This window comes from Athene cunicularia, assembly GCF_003259725.1.
Source record: "Athene cunicularia isolate RWA chromosome 4 unlocalized genomic scaffold, athCun1 chr4_part1, whole genome shotgun sequence".
Lineage (NCBI taxonomy): Eukaryota > Metazoa > Chordata > Aves > Strigiformes > Strigidae > Athene > Athene cunicularia.
This window is the reverse complement of record NW_020799098.1, coordinates 18,394,096-18,406,852: the sequence shown is the minus strand read 5'-3', so window position 1 is coordinate 18,406,852 and position 12,757 is coordinate 18,394,096. Positions and strand designations below refer to the sequence as shown.

The 12,757-nt window shown below is 38.3% G+C and overlaps 1 pseudogene; it reads right to left on the bottom strand.

Moving 5' to 3' along the window:
- Positions 1 to 817: 817 nt before the first annotated feature.
- On the bottom strand, positions 818 to 12,265 carry LOC113479191 (annotated as a pseudogene).
- Positions 12,266 to 12,757: the final 492 nt, after the last annotated feature.

Genomic DNA, 12,757 nt, shown 5'->3' with positions numbered 1-12,757 from the left:
TATTATATGTATCCTAGAACAAGAGAGCAGAAGTTTTATTCAGAACAGATGTAAGAAAGCCCATAAAATCAGATGCATTACCCTCTATCTTTTCTAAGCTACAAACTAAAACTAGTTTTCATCAAATTGCACTGACCCTATTAACTTAATTTTCCATGAGCTGACCTTTTATGACTAACAATGGAAAAGCAAAACTGTGCAAATATCCATGAAGACAGTGAAATGACTTATTTTAATGAGAAGACTAAAATATCTTTTCCGCATTAGCATCTGCTTATTGTCACTGCTCCTTAACCCCTTGGTACTGGCAGTCACCACACATCCCATTGCCAGGAGTAGATGCATGCCAGGAAAGCCTTACTGCTGGCATCAGAAAGACTATTTCTGGAGTTCTAAAGATGATATAACACTGGTGTGTCATTTCAAACTGTAAAATAGCTATCAAATACAAAGGCAATAGGAAAACACTAAGGCTTCTACTTTTTATTGTCAGCATGCAAAAATTAAATTAAGACACCCAAGGTGACTTGTTTATTTATATCTTGTACAATGTCTTATGCCATCCAGATGGGCTCCTCAAAAAAACCCCAACCACCAGTATTACTCAGATCCCCTCATTGGCCAGCTAATGGTGGTAAAATGTCCTGTGAGCCTTAGGTCATTCCTTGACATAACACAGAAGTCAGTGCAAACCCCATGGTACTACAGCCAGCCATCAACTTGCAGTTGCAACAGGCCAAGAAGGATCCATTATTTGCTCAGCTTCACAGTCCACTGAAGCACTTAGCCTCTTGTCTGTATTTTCCTGGTCTAAAATTTAACAGTTCAGAGCAAAGAAGTCAGCAGTACCCATGATCATATTTTTTTCCTCTTTAGTGAATTCCAGAAGCCTTGATAAGTAACCCTGCTTTGAATGCATTGCAGAAATTTGGGATTTTGTGATGGCTGGACATTCATCATCAGTAAATATTGTCCTGATAAACCCATCTCAGGTATAGGACAGGTACCCTTTAGTTGCTTTTTAATCTGCTACAGAATTTGTAGAGGTTCTACCAATCTGAGTTCAGAGCTATAGACACAAGTCCACGCTGTTTTCTCCAAATATCTTATTGTAACTGTGTCAGGCTTTAGCATGAGCTTTTATCACATTATAAGCTACCTTGTAAGCTCTGGTACCAATGCTGGGGCTATACTTTTTTCATAAGCACACATAGCAACAACATAAGGCTCATCAATAGTGATCACTCAGTCTCCAAATGCTCTGAAGCAATACTTTGCATGAGTATCAAAGGTCTCAATGATCTTTTCAGATCTCCAGCCACCTTCATCTTCTAAGGGCTGAGGTAAGCCAAAGTGATACAGGGAACAGGATATCATTTGCTGGGTTATTAATGATTTTGCTGTAATAATTGACCCCTGAAAATATAAAAAGAAACAAAAAAGGGTTAACTTAATAACTTTAATTCATTTTAACATGAAGAAACCTCACTGCACATTTTCTCTGTTATGATATGCAAATATTTCCTCTCAACTGCATACTGACTACTGTTACAAGACCCCGGAGTTGGCAAAAATGCTCAGCACACAAAATATTCCAACCAGCAAGATAAAATGAAATGAGGATGCAAATTTTCAAAATAGATCAATGGACAGCAACTTCCTAGAAAAAGTATAATTCTGATGGGTGCTGGTCACATGAAAACATAATCCTTTCATTTAAATGCCTGAACGGCAGCCTGGCTGCATGTACAAGACGTGTTGGAAAAATCCTGACACTTGAGAGCCTGACAGGTAGATTTGTTCTAATGAAAGTATTTCTCTCCTTGAGAGCTGTGTCTTTTAAAAAGTTTAGTGACACACTCAGCAAGGTAACTAAGCTGATCTTTTATGATTTGAACTTGGATAGCTGGGTGAGCTGTTTCCTCTAGACTGTTCCATTCTCCATCACTGTCTGCACCAGCATTATGACAAAGAAGAAACTGTCAATGCATTCAATATTTTGCAGTGGTGTGAATTCAATGGTTCCCTCATTAGATCTATATGACCTTTCCATTGGGCTCTACTAGATTTTAGACGGAGTTTAGGGCACTGGTGTCTTCAGCCACAAACTCTAATAGCTTGGCAATAGTTTATCCAAGAATCCAACTCTCTTCCTTTTACACTGTCACTACTGCAGACAGTTCAGTCCCTCTTACTGCAAGAAGGAATTAGCTCACCTCTCCAAAAGCTCATGACTTCCAACCTTGCTTGTCCCCCTTTGGTAAGACAGAGATCAACTTTAATTTCCTGGATGTGTTGTTAAAGCTGGCCAGTACTGGGGATGTATTTCTAGAGGCTTAAAATGAATTCACCTTCTGTTCAGATTTAGCAGTGGCTGACATGAATATGTTTCCTAAAGGACTATTTTTATGCTGCTGAGAGGTCACTGTAAGTTTAAATATCAGGATACCTTAAGCTCTCATATAGGTATTTTTAATTTTGCTTACATCCAAACACAACTGAATTGCTTTTAAGCCTTCTGAAAACACTAGATATTGCAAAACACATCATAAGCTCTGGTTCAAAGAGTATCAATTAGCTTGCTCTTTTACTTGAACTATCTGGTTGAGTGCGGTAATTGGAAAAGGCCAACAGTGGCCTTGAATTATTATTTGCTAAGCTAAGAGGCTCCAGCCAGCAATAGGTCTCCATTGTGCTGGTGGAATGTAGAAATCAGTCAGCCTTTACTTCAGAGACTTGGGCTAAATATACCAAACTGCTTAAGAATCTCAGAAAGTTAAAATTCATTAAAATTTCATGGGTCTTATACTACCACATATACTAATAAGGCATAGGTGCTTATGAAATGCCTTATCCCAAGGCCTTGCTGTGTTGAAACCTAGAACTGAGAAAGGTCTAAAGTTGAAAACACAGCAGAAAGGAGGAGGAAGAAGAGTAAGTTGCAAAGCTTAACAAAATATATGCTTAGGAGGTTAGGTATGGTTTAGATTATTATTCTTACCAGTTTCAGAACCAGAGATTTGATTTAATCCAAACCAGGAAACCTGTTCATTAGTAAATATGTCTCTATAATACTGTACAATATATTCCCTGGTATTTTCAGTCTCAGCTTTCTGTGTATTGATATTTTTAAATGCCAACAGAGAAGCCCACTTCTTCTTAAAAAGACAGTATTAGACTTCAGATTATCCTAATTTCCAATGACTGATCACAAGGATTTCTGTCAAGTGCCTTTTTAAGACATTTACTGCAGCAATCAATTATGAATCCCAGATTTAGACAGTGCCATCTCTTAAACAAACTGGTGCATATACATCCTTTAGCACAGCAAGACTCAATAAGTTTACAAAGTATTTCACAATAAATCTCACAGGTAGTCTGCTTTTCCTTCTGAATGCAGCACCAGAAAAACGCATTAAATTCTGAGGAGATATGTGCCTGTCCCTGAGAAGGCATCTATGTCAAAGAGGAAAGAATCTAACAGAATTCTAAACTTTGTAAAGCAAATTCTTGCAATTTGCAGGAGCAATTAGGAGCAAATACAGTTTGTTACTGTCACTTTAGTACAGGGATCTGTTTGACTTCAGTGGAACTGTGTATGTGTTAACTCTTTGCTGGTGGGACTACAAGATTTACTACATAAACTGGGAAAAAAACAAAACCCTTTCCTGGTAGAGGATCCTGTTCTACTATACTGAGAGTAATGCTTGCCTAGAAGACACTGGAGTTTCTTATTCTAATTTTCAGATTCTAAATTACTTAGTACAATTTATACCTTTTAAGTGCAATCAGCTATCATTCATTTTTTACATCTCAATTAACACCAAACTTGGAAAAGATTTATGCTTTGTGTTAGGAAATGAAGAGAAATAGAACTGCAACTGCATCCCTGAAAAATGTAAATGTCAAGTCAAATTTCCAGATTGTCTCATACCTTCCAGAGCAGCCCGATTTATCTGTATCTGTGGGTCAGATAGAAACAGAAATACAGACGAAAACATTCTGAGAAAGTGTGTATATAAAGGTTTTGTGGAGACACACCAAAATTTAGGGATTGCAGACATTAAAGAGCATTTTGTCACTAGAAAGTGAAGGATTGTTCTTTTCTCCTTTCTGCCACCTTCTCTCCTCATCCTGATTCCCAACCTTCATGCTGAAGTGAGGCATAACAGCAACCCCCCCTGCCCCAGACTCAATAGACCCACATCTGCTTCTGTCTCCCTCCACGCTGACACCTGGTGTTTAACAGCTAACTTGTTCTCTCAGGGCACATTCTAGAGTAAAAACAATTGTACAAAAATACTTTAAAAATAAACTTGGTGTAAATTTTAACCTAAAACCTGACACATCTTAGGAACAATACACCTACAATATCACTACTTTAAAAGACCTTACCCCCACTGAGTTGGAAACAGAATGCTTTTAAAGGTTTTCAAATGTCCTATGTCTTAGGTGTGAAATTGGTAGTGAATCAGTTGGTGTGAATGATTTTATTTGAAAGGACATTGCTCTAAGCTTTCTAATTCTTCACATGCTCTTTGTAAAAATGTTTATATAGAAGATGATGGCCTTTCCATGCTATGCAGTTACAATTGCTTCAACAGATCACTGCACAAGAGAAGTGAACTCCTGCCTAATGAAAGCTGGCCTAGTTGGAGTTCCTCCAATGCCCTTTCGTTAAATGTAAAGTTCATAATATTAATCAGGCAACTGCTTATACTGAGGATCAAGTGAACATGTTATGAAATTACAGCTGAGTTTTGTCAAAATGTTAGCTTTCCTTACCAAGTGCACTCAGGACGTCTGCTTGCTATCTCCCACTCTGATGTCTAAATAGCAAAGCCCATTCAGTAGGGAGCTCTGTGGGGCTGTACAGTGCCTGCAGCCCCAGCTGAAGAAATATCAATACAGGAAGGAAACCACAAGGACTCAGCCAAATTTAAATTCAACAGACCACAAAAAGCATTCCTAGGGAAGGGCAAGCTGTGCCAGTGAAAGTGGGCTGCATATTATAAATTTTGGTGGCAAAGGAAAGGCTTTCATTCAAGACTCTCCAGGATGCTGGCCTGGTTTTTGTTGTCATGCTCTGCAGGGGAAAATGGCTGGTTGGACTGTTTACAACAGATTCACCAGCCTCCCCTTCTGAATTCTTGAAACAAGGGCTCCTCCACTCTCTGGTGAAAACCGTAATCTGCAGGATACAGAGGACAGGCTGCTGCCTCTTGAACAGCCAAACTCTACATGACCAAAATTCTGAAGAAGAATATTGCTTCTGCTGATATTTTCCTAATACAGATCAGCATAAACTGAAGAACATTTACCTAAGAAATCCTTTCCCTTTGTAGTCTTCCACCTTAGCAATCTTCAAACCAGGTAAAGAAAAGAATTGCCAAGGCAAACACTGCCCCAGATGTATGAAGATCTATATCTCCTTGGTAGAGCTGAGATTCAGAAGAGTAGGAGACAGAACTGAGATTCAGAGGTTCATCCAAATCTACTTTGCTTTTTTCTGCTTGAAACATTATCTTCCCAGCACACAAGAGACCTCAGCCAACTCCTTTGACTCTCCCATCCTTTCTGGTTCAGTTTCAGTTGCTTTTATTCTTCACAGTTCTCTTTATTTCTTTGTTTTTTTTTCATTCCCTACATTCTGTAGGCAAAGCTGCCGTTTCCTATCTTTTCCTAGTGAGTGACCTTAATCTTCCCCCCCCCCCCCCCTAATGGAATTAAAATAAACTAATCAGAAGTGTAACAATTTTTATATCTGACTTCTAGCAATCTGACCAGCTTGCTTATGATGTGCTATATCCCCTTTTGCTTTTACACTGTCTGCTGAGATTGTGAAAACTCTTCAGAGCAGAGCCTGTCTTGTGTTTGTCACAGAACTAAGCACAGTTCCTAGCTGAGTCTGAAGAATCCCCTCTGATTTGGTAAAGAAAATATCTGGGAAAAGCATATCCCTCTTAGTGCAAAATAGTTGATGTGAAGTTCAGTACATCAGAGTATACTGATAAACTATCTAAATGTGTATGGCAAATAAGATACTTGTGTATTGTAAGCCATCCAAAAATATCCTCATGGCTAAGATCCCTGTAAGTATAAACATTCTGATAAAGCAAAATGATTCAGAGTTACAATTAAAAAAACGGGAGTAAGCAAAAAGATACATAGGAAACATAATACTAATCCTATCCCAAAAGGCTGTGCTATCCAAGGGGATCTAGAATATTAATTAGTAAATTGTTGCAAACCTATAAAAAATCATCCCATAATTACTCTGAAAAAAGTTTCAATTTCAAAGCTACACTGCAGAATAGCATACTGGATTAATTATGCCAGACTGCAGCAATAACCTTGAATTAAAGCTGCAACCTTCTATTTTTAAGAAACAATTGCCTTTCTGGTTGATGAAACCTGTCGTCCCATCAGGTAACAGACGTGACCAGGAAAGAGAAAAGCGATAATGAGTCAATCCAAGCTGTTTGATACATTTCAAATCTTCCTCCCACAGAGTGTAGCTGCCACAAGCTACATCACCAGTCTGGTTCTTGAAAACTCGATCTCCTCCCTGATGGGTGAATGTGTCCCAGACATTAGGGCCCTTTCCATCTGCATTCCAGCCTTCTGCTTGAAAAACAAAACTTGGTCGTTACACTTTTGACATCAAAAGACATATGTTGAATGTAAATATTTACCACAAAGTAGGCACAAACCTGTGAAAATCCTATGAGCAAAATGAGCAGTATTCCCTCCCCAATCCTTATATCATTTAAAGTAACTAGGAACTTTCAAGCATTGCTATGTGTTTGCAGTAGGTTTTGCATTTATTCATATTTTTCTTGCTGCTAATCATTTAAAAGTCCTGTTTTAAAATGCATTCAGAGTTCTGAAACTCTTCATACTTCCTTAGCCAAAAATTAGATGTTTGCAACTCTTGAGATATTACAGGTTTTCACAAAGGGCATTTTCTAATGCAACTTCCATCCATAAATGTAAAAGATCAGTCCATATCAAAGAAAACCATTAGGGTATGAGAAATACACTCAACAAATAGGCACTTATGGCTTTCTGGATGTCCTTTGAAAATCCTGACAGTCTGTTAAAAAGAAAGGAATGCCATTATGAGCCATGGCCCTAGGCATATACAAGCTGAATTAATAACACAGCTCTGCAAAACTTCTGCCTTTTGCTTAGCCAAACGTTCACAGAAATTAATTCTGAATGCTCAAAATCCCTGCACCATTTTCTTCACTTTTATAGTTTTGGGAAATTTCTTTGCAATTCCAAAATTGATATAGAATGATTATCTTTAAAATACTCCAAATTTAGCCATTTGAGATAACACAGTACTAACATCACATAGTATTTAAAACAAATAAATGCACCTTTCTTCATGACAAGCTTCTTTGTCTTTTCAGAGCAATGCTGTAGCAGAAGCAAACATTTCATTTTTAATGTGGAGAGTTTTGTAAACTTACACCCCTGCAAAGTGTGATTTTATCATAAAATTCCAAATAACCCCAAAATGGCCAACCTCATTTACCAGCAAGATTTTTCAGAGCCCCAGTGAATGCACTGTTCCAGGGTTACTCTTTAAAAACTAAAATGACATTGCGTGTTAAAATCATGTATAAATTAAATATCAGTTGGGTTGTAAGATTAATAACTATATAATAGCTACATATCAATCCTCAATAAAAGTGTTTTAATAATCAATTAGTATCATAGAAATTAGAGATGGAAAACTATTAGGAGGTCATTGAGTCCATCCCCTGCCAACGCAAGATTGCTCCCTTAAGTATATTCAGTACTTAATATACATCTGTCTTATTAAATCTAAGTTTAATGCAAGGTTAAGCATATTGAAGACACTTAATTTAAAGCATTACTAAAATCTGTAATATCACTTCTATAACCTAGCTTTTCAAAGATCATTGTCACATTTCATGTTCTTTACAGAATTTTATTGCAGCACACGAACACTTATACATCTACATTTGGTTGGCTAGTAAATTAAACTCTTATATGGGACAACCTTCAGCGTAGGTCAAATTTTAGATCCAGACAGTTTAAGTTTCTCTTAATCTCAGATTTTATCACAGACTTTGTGCTCTGTTTGTCTGGTCCTTGGAAAAATACAGTACTAAAAGTTTTCTATATCCTGCTTCTGATTTCAAATATGCCTGCTGAAATAGTCATTTTAGAGGAGTGCAGCAAATAACAAATAACAGTAATCCTTTTGTGGTACCTAGAATTTAGAAGCCTTTAAGAGCAGGCTTCCTGAACCATATTGACATGATATAGATCTTTTTTTCACTACCGCATGAGTGAAGGGAAACCAAAAGCTGCCACAACAGGCACCTAACACACCTTCATTTAAGAATCAGCAGCTAGAGCAGATGCTGAATGATTCCTTTTTTGTCTGCCTTCCTCCAGCAAAGGAGGTGGGAGGGAGCATCTGATTTTCAGCAGAGTATGACAGTACTACTCCAGTGGTCATTAGCCACTATAAAGCCCTGGCTGGGGCTGTAGCGAACAGATCCACTTTCAAGCATTCCTCATGCTGTTTAAGGAGCCTCTCTGTACACTGTAGAGTATCTGACCTAGCTAAATAAAGTGTAGGAAGCAATCTAGCCAAGGCAGCAGAAAGCTCCACATACACTAATGTATCCTGCTGAGCCACAATTAGTTTGCACAGAGCTCTGCTCTGCTTCAGTGAACTGAGCTTGCATCTCCAAGCTTGCTCAGAAACCTCCACACTACACAGCACTTCATAGTGTAGACATATCCTGAGCTTTTGCGAGCTTTGGCACCAGGAAAGAACAGTGATGAGGAACTGATTTTACATTTCAAACACATAGGTGAGACGTAGCTACCAAGTCAACCACATAACATGTCATCAAATGATTAATATAAATTATCATGAAACGTGATGCATGTTCCCCATTCTCTGCAGTTATTACAATGGGCTAAGATAGAATGTTCTTCCACTGAAGCTAGTGAAGTAGGAATATTACTGATCAGAGTATTTAAGTTTTCACATACTTTTCCAAGTTAGCTATTCTTCTAATTCAGTTGTGCTTTCACCTTTGGCTTGGTCTCTGTCCAAAAGGTGAAATTTTTTTTGAATTAATGCAGTTCAAGTATTTGGCATATGAAAGAAGTGAAGAAAACCTCTTTTACCATTACAATAATTTTTTGCAACTTTTCCCCCCTCTCTCTCTAAAAAAAAAATAAATCAAGCAGAGAGTTGAAATTTAGCATAGAAATGGCCCTCAGTAAGAAGAAGTGCTTTTGAGTGTTCTGGTGCAAATTGATTTTGATTTGACTGAGTCATGAACCTTTGAAATCTGCACTTTGAGCATGCAGAGTACAATTGGTATGATTTTTTAGCACTTTGAAATATAGAGTGAAGAAGTTTGTGCTGTGCATAAATACATAGCTGACAGTAAAAAATAAAGTAGCCTGTCAGCCCTCGCCTCATCCACTGTGTATCTTGTGATATGTGCAGCAACTGAGTTTGGACTCTACAAGAACTATTGCTTCAATCATGCTGCCTCCAAGTTGGAAGCTGCACAGCTTCCAAAGCTTTCAAGAGGAGGAATTCCCTGCTGAGTTTCTTACTTCTGCGGGAAAAGGGTCATCTGAGTAGTGTCTAGACCACATTATAGATTTTTTTTTTACGTTTCTCCCACTCAGAAGCCTTAGGAAAGCTCATTAAAAGTACATTAAGAGAACATTACAGTTGCACATCTAGCCCCTCAAAAGATGGGAAATTATAGTGTCATTCTACACGCACAAACAATTCACATTTTAAAAGTTAGTTAGTAGAGCTATGTGCATTGCAGGACTTCAGTTAGAATCTGGCCCAGAATATTGATTCTCCAGGAACAGTGAGCTGTTCAGCCTATTAGGTAAAGCTAACTGAGCTCGTTAAAAGGTACCAAGCATGGGCAAGTACTCTTGCTTTCAGCAATAACCAAGAACTAAAGGCTACATCCTCAAAGACAATTTTAGATCTACAACTCCCATTTAGTACTGAAATCAATGGGAGTTAAGTGCCTGTATGCTGCAGGGTATAATATGAGAAAATCAGATCTATATGTATCTTAAAGGTCTCTAAACACACATTCATGGAGGGATAAACTTGGTGGAGGCGGTATGGCTGTAGGTGTGTTTGTACCTTATGGGTTTACATTCCCTAATCTGCCACATATTTTCATATTACATTGGGCAAATCGCTTTATGAGCACCTTCATCCAGTTGGGAACAAGATACATGTCCCTGAGGAGGGCCTCCACAAGTCTAACCATTAATCTTTCAGTTCACTATTTTTCATATTCTTTGGAGATTAATTCCTAACTGAGGACCACTTGTGAGTACTAATGTCTGATGAGGTAGTTCTCCCATCCAGTTTTGGAACAGCTGATAGTTATCTACTTATATGAGCTCTAGAGAAAGGAAATAAGAACTAGTTGGAAAATTACTTATATCTGCTTTTTTCCTCCCACTCTCAGTAGCTAGTGAAAGGTTCCTCCTCCTTTTCCATTACCTAGCCATATTTCTGAGATTTGAAACATCTTTTACCCTCCTTTTACTGCTCAGATCAGAAGTGCTACATCGATTTGGATCATAGCATCTATGTAACAAGGCAAAGATCAAACACTCTCCTTCCTGGATCCAGACTTCTTGTTCACTTAAAACTTCCTTAACACTTTGGCAGCTAAAAATTGACACCTTCAATTTGATATGCTGTTGTTGCTGCACCCCAAGCAAATCCAACTGGAAAAGCAATATCCTCTGCCACCGGCTGCAGAGGACAGGTGAATACACAGCATTATGCAATTCTATGGAGATGTGGGCTTCATTTGCAGACAACGGTATCTGGCTCGATCACTCTTCCACTTGTTACAAGCAGATTCTATACTGAAGACAAAAATAAACCCTGTGCAGCTTCACACACTGGAGGGTAAGCCATGCACTTTGCATATCTCAGGATTAAAGTGGAGAGGTTCAGTCAGCTAACAGTGAAAGTGGAAAAGGCAGCAGTGGAAAAGCCTAGCGTGGTCACGGTAAAAGGCTCCACCTAGTATAAAGCATTAATAAGCAGAACAGATGCCTGATCCCCTTTCCTTCTCCCTCACCTCCCACTTCCCAACCAAAGGACTTTGTGGACCCTCTACTCAACATAAATCCTTTAGCCACCAGGCAAAAAAGTAATTTCCACCCTTTTCATTAAGCTTCAAAAACCAGCAGCACCTCTTCTTTTCTGGCATCAGATTTGTGGTTTTTTCTCTCCCAACACCAAAACAACTTGCCTGCAGTAGGTGAGAAAGGATGTTTTAGCCATAACATGTTTAGCAGTGGAAAGCAATGAGTAGAAGAGGAAGATTTGTATAGGAGTACAGACAGAACAGCTATCTTTTTCCTTCTTTAAAATCCCATGGATGCTCTTTTTTTTTTTTTTTTCTAGCAATGACAACCTTATGGCATGTGTTCCAGAAGCAGCATCTGCAAAACAGCCCTCAGGTCTCTTCCTCTACCTTCTGTCCATGCAGTTTGCTCTCTCCTGTCATCAGGCTGAGAAGGTAGCAGCAGCAGGGGGACAAGTCAGGGTAAGGCTGTAACAAGTGGGATGGGCTGAAAGTAGTTTACTGTCCTTTCCCATAAAATTTCAACACCCGGCACACTAGACGGCACTACTGTAGTTTTGGGGGGGGCTTACAGGAGTTTTTCCCCCATTTATTATAATACTATATCTACATTGCTTTTGCCAAGGTCAGCATCTTCGAATATTGGACTGCTAGGCAATAATGTATGACCACTACTATTTTTTCTTCTTTACTCTTCTTGCACCTTTTCGATTTTGAAATCATTCTGGGTGAGGACCTGCTCCTGCAAAGTGTTAGACATGTAAGTGATATTATCTTTGATAATAAAAATAAGGCAAACTTTAACATATACAGAAAAGCCCCTAATATAGTTAATGCACATACTTTTACCAGAAATATACATGATGAAAGAGTCAAATTCTTAGGAAAAAAAATCCTTTGTAGAGATGTAGAGAGGCTGATTTAATTCCAAAGTGTACATTGCAGAACCAGACAGTGCAGATGCAATGCAAAATAAAGCAGGCTGTCACAGCAGGCATGCATTTCCTCAAGTGTCTTTCAAAGGAGAGGTAAAAGCCCCTTGAATGCAAAGGAACAAAGGGGGAAATGAGGCACAACATACCAACTTGTTCCCACAACACACGCTGACACATGGTCTAGGCAAACATATGTATCCTTCATGTGTTTTATACAGATGACCAAAAATTGATGCAGTGAATTAGTTAATGTTGTCTGGTTGAAGCAGCCTCCTCAGGTTTTCATTTGCAAGAAGGTAAGCATTGGACAGTTAAAAGCAAAACTCATCAGGGACACCTTAAATCATGATTAATAGGTATTAATGAACCAGAGTAATAATGCATATTTTTTACATCATTAAATGTTATTGGTAGGTACCTTTGAAAATGTAAGTAACATTAAATCTTCTCCCAGAAAATCATACAATTCAATTTCACAAGAGATATAATAAATATGTAACTCAATAATAGGGGGAGATGGGCAGGCAGGAGATAGTAGCAATAAAAACCCAATAAAAAGTTTTATAAAAATGCTTAACCATAAAAACAAGACTAAAAAGTGTCACTGCTGATTCCCTAGCAGGAATCAACAGAGACAGAGATGGGTTTTAGAAGAGATTGAGTGGGAGG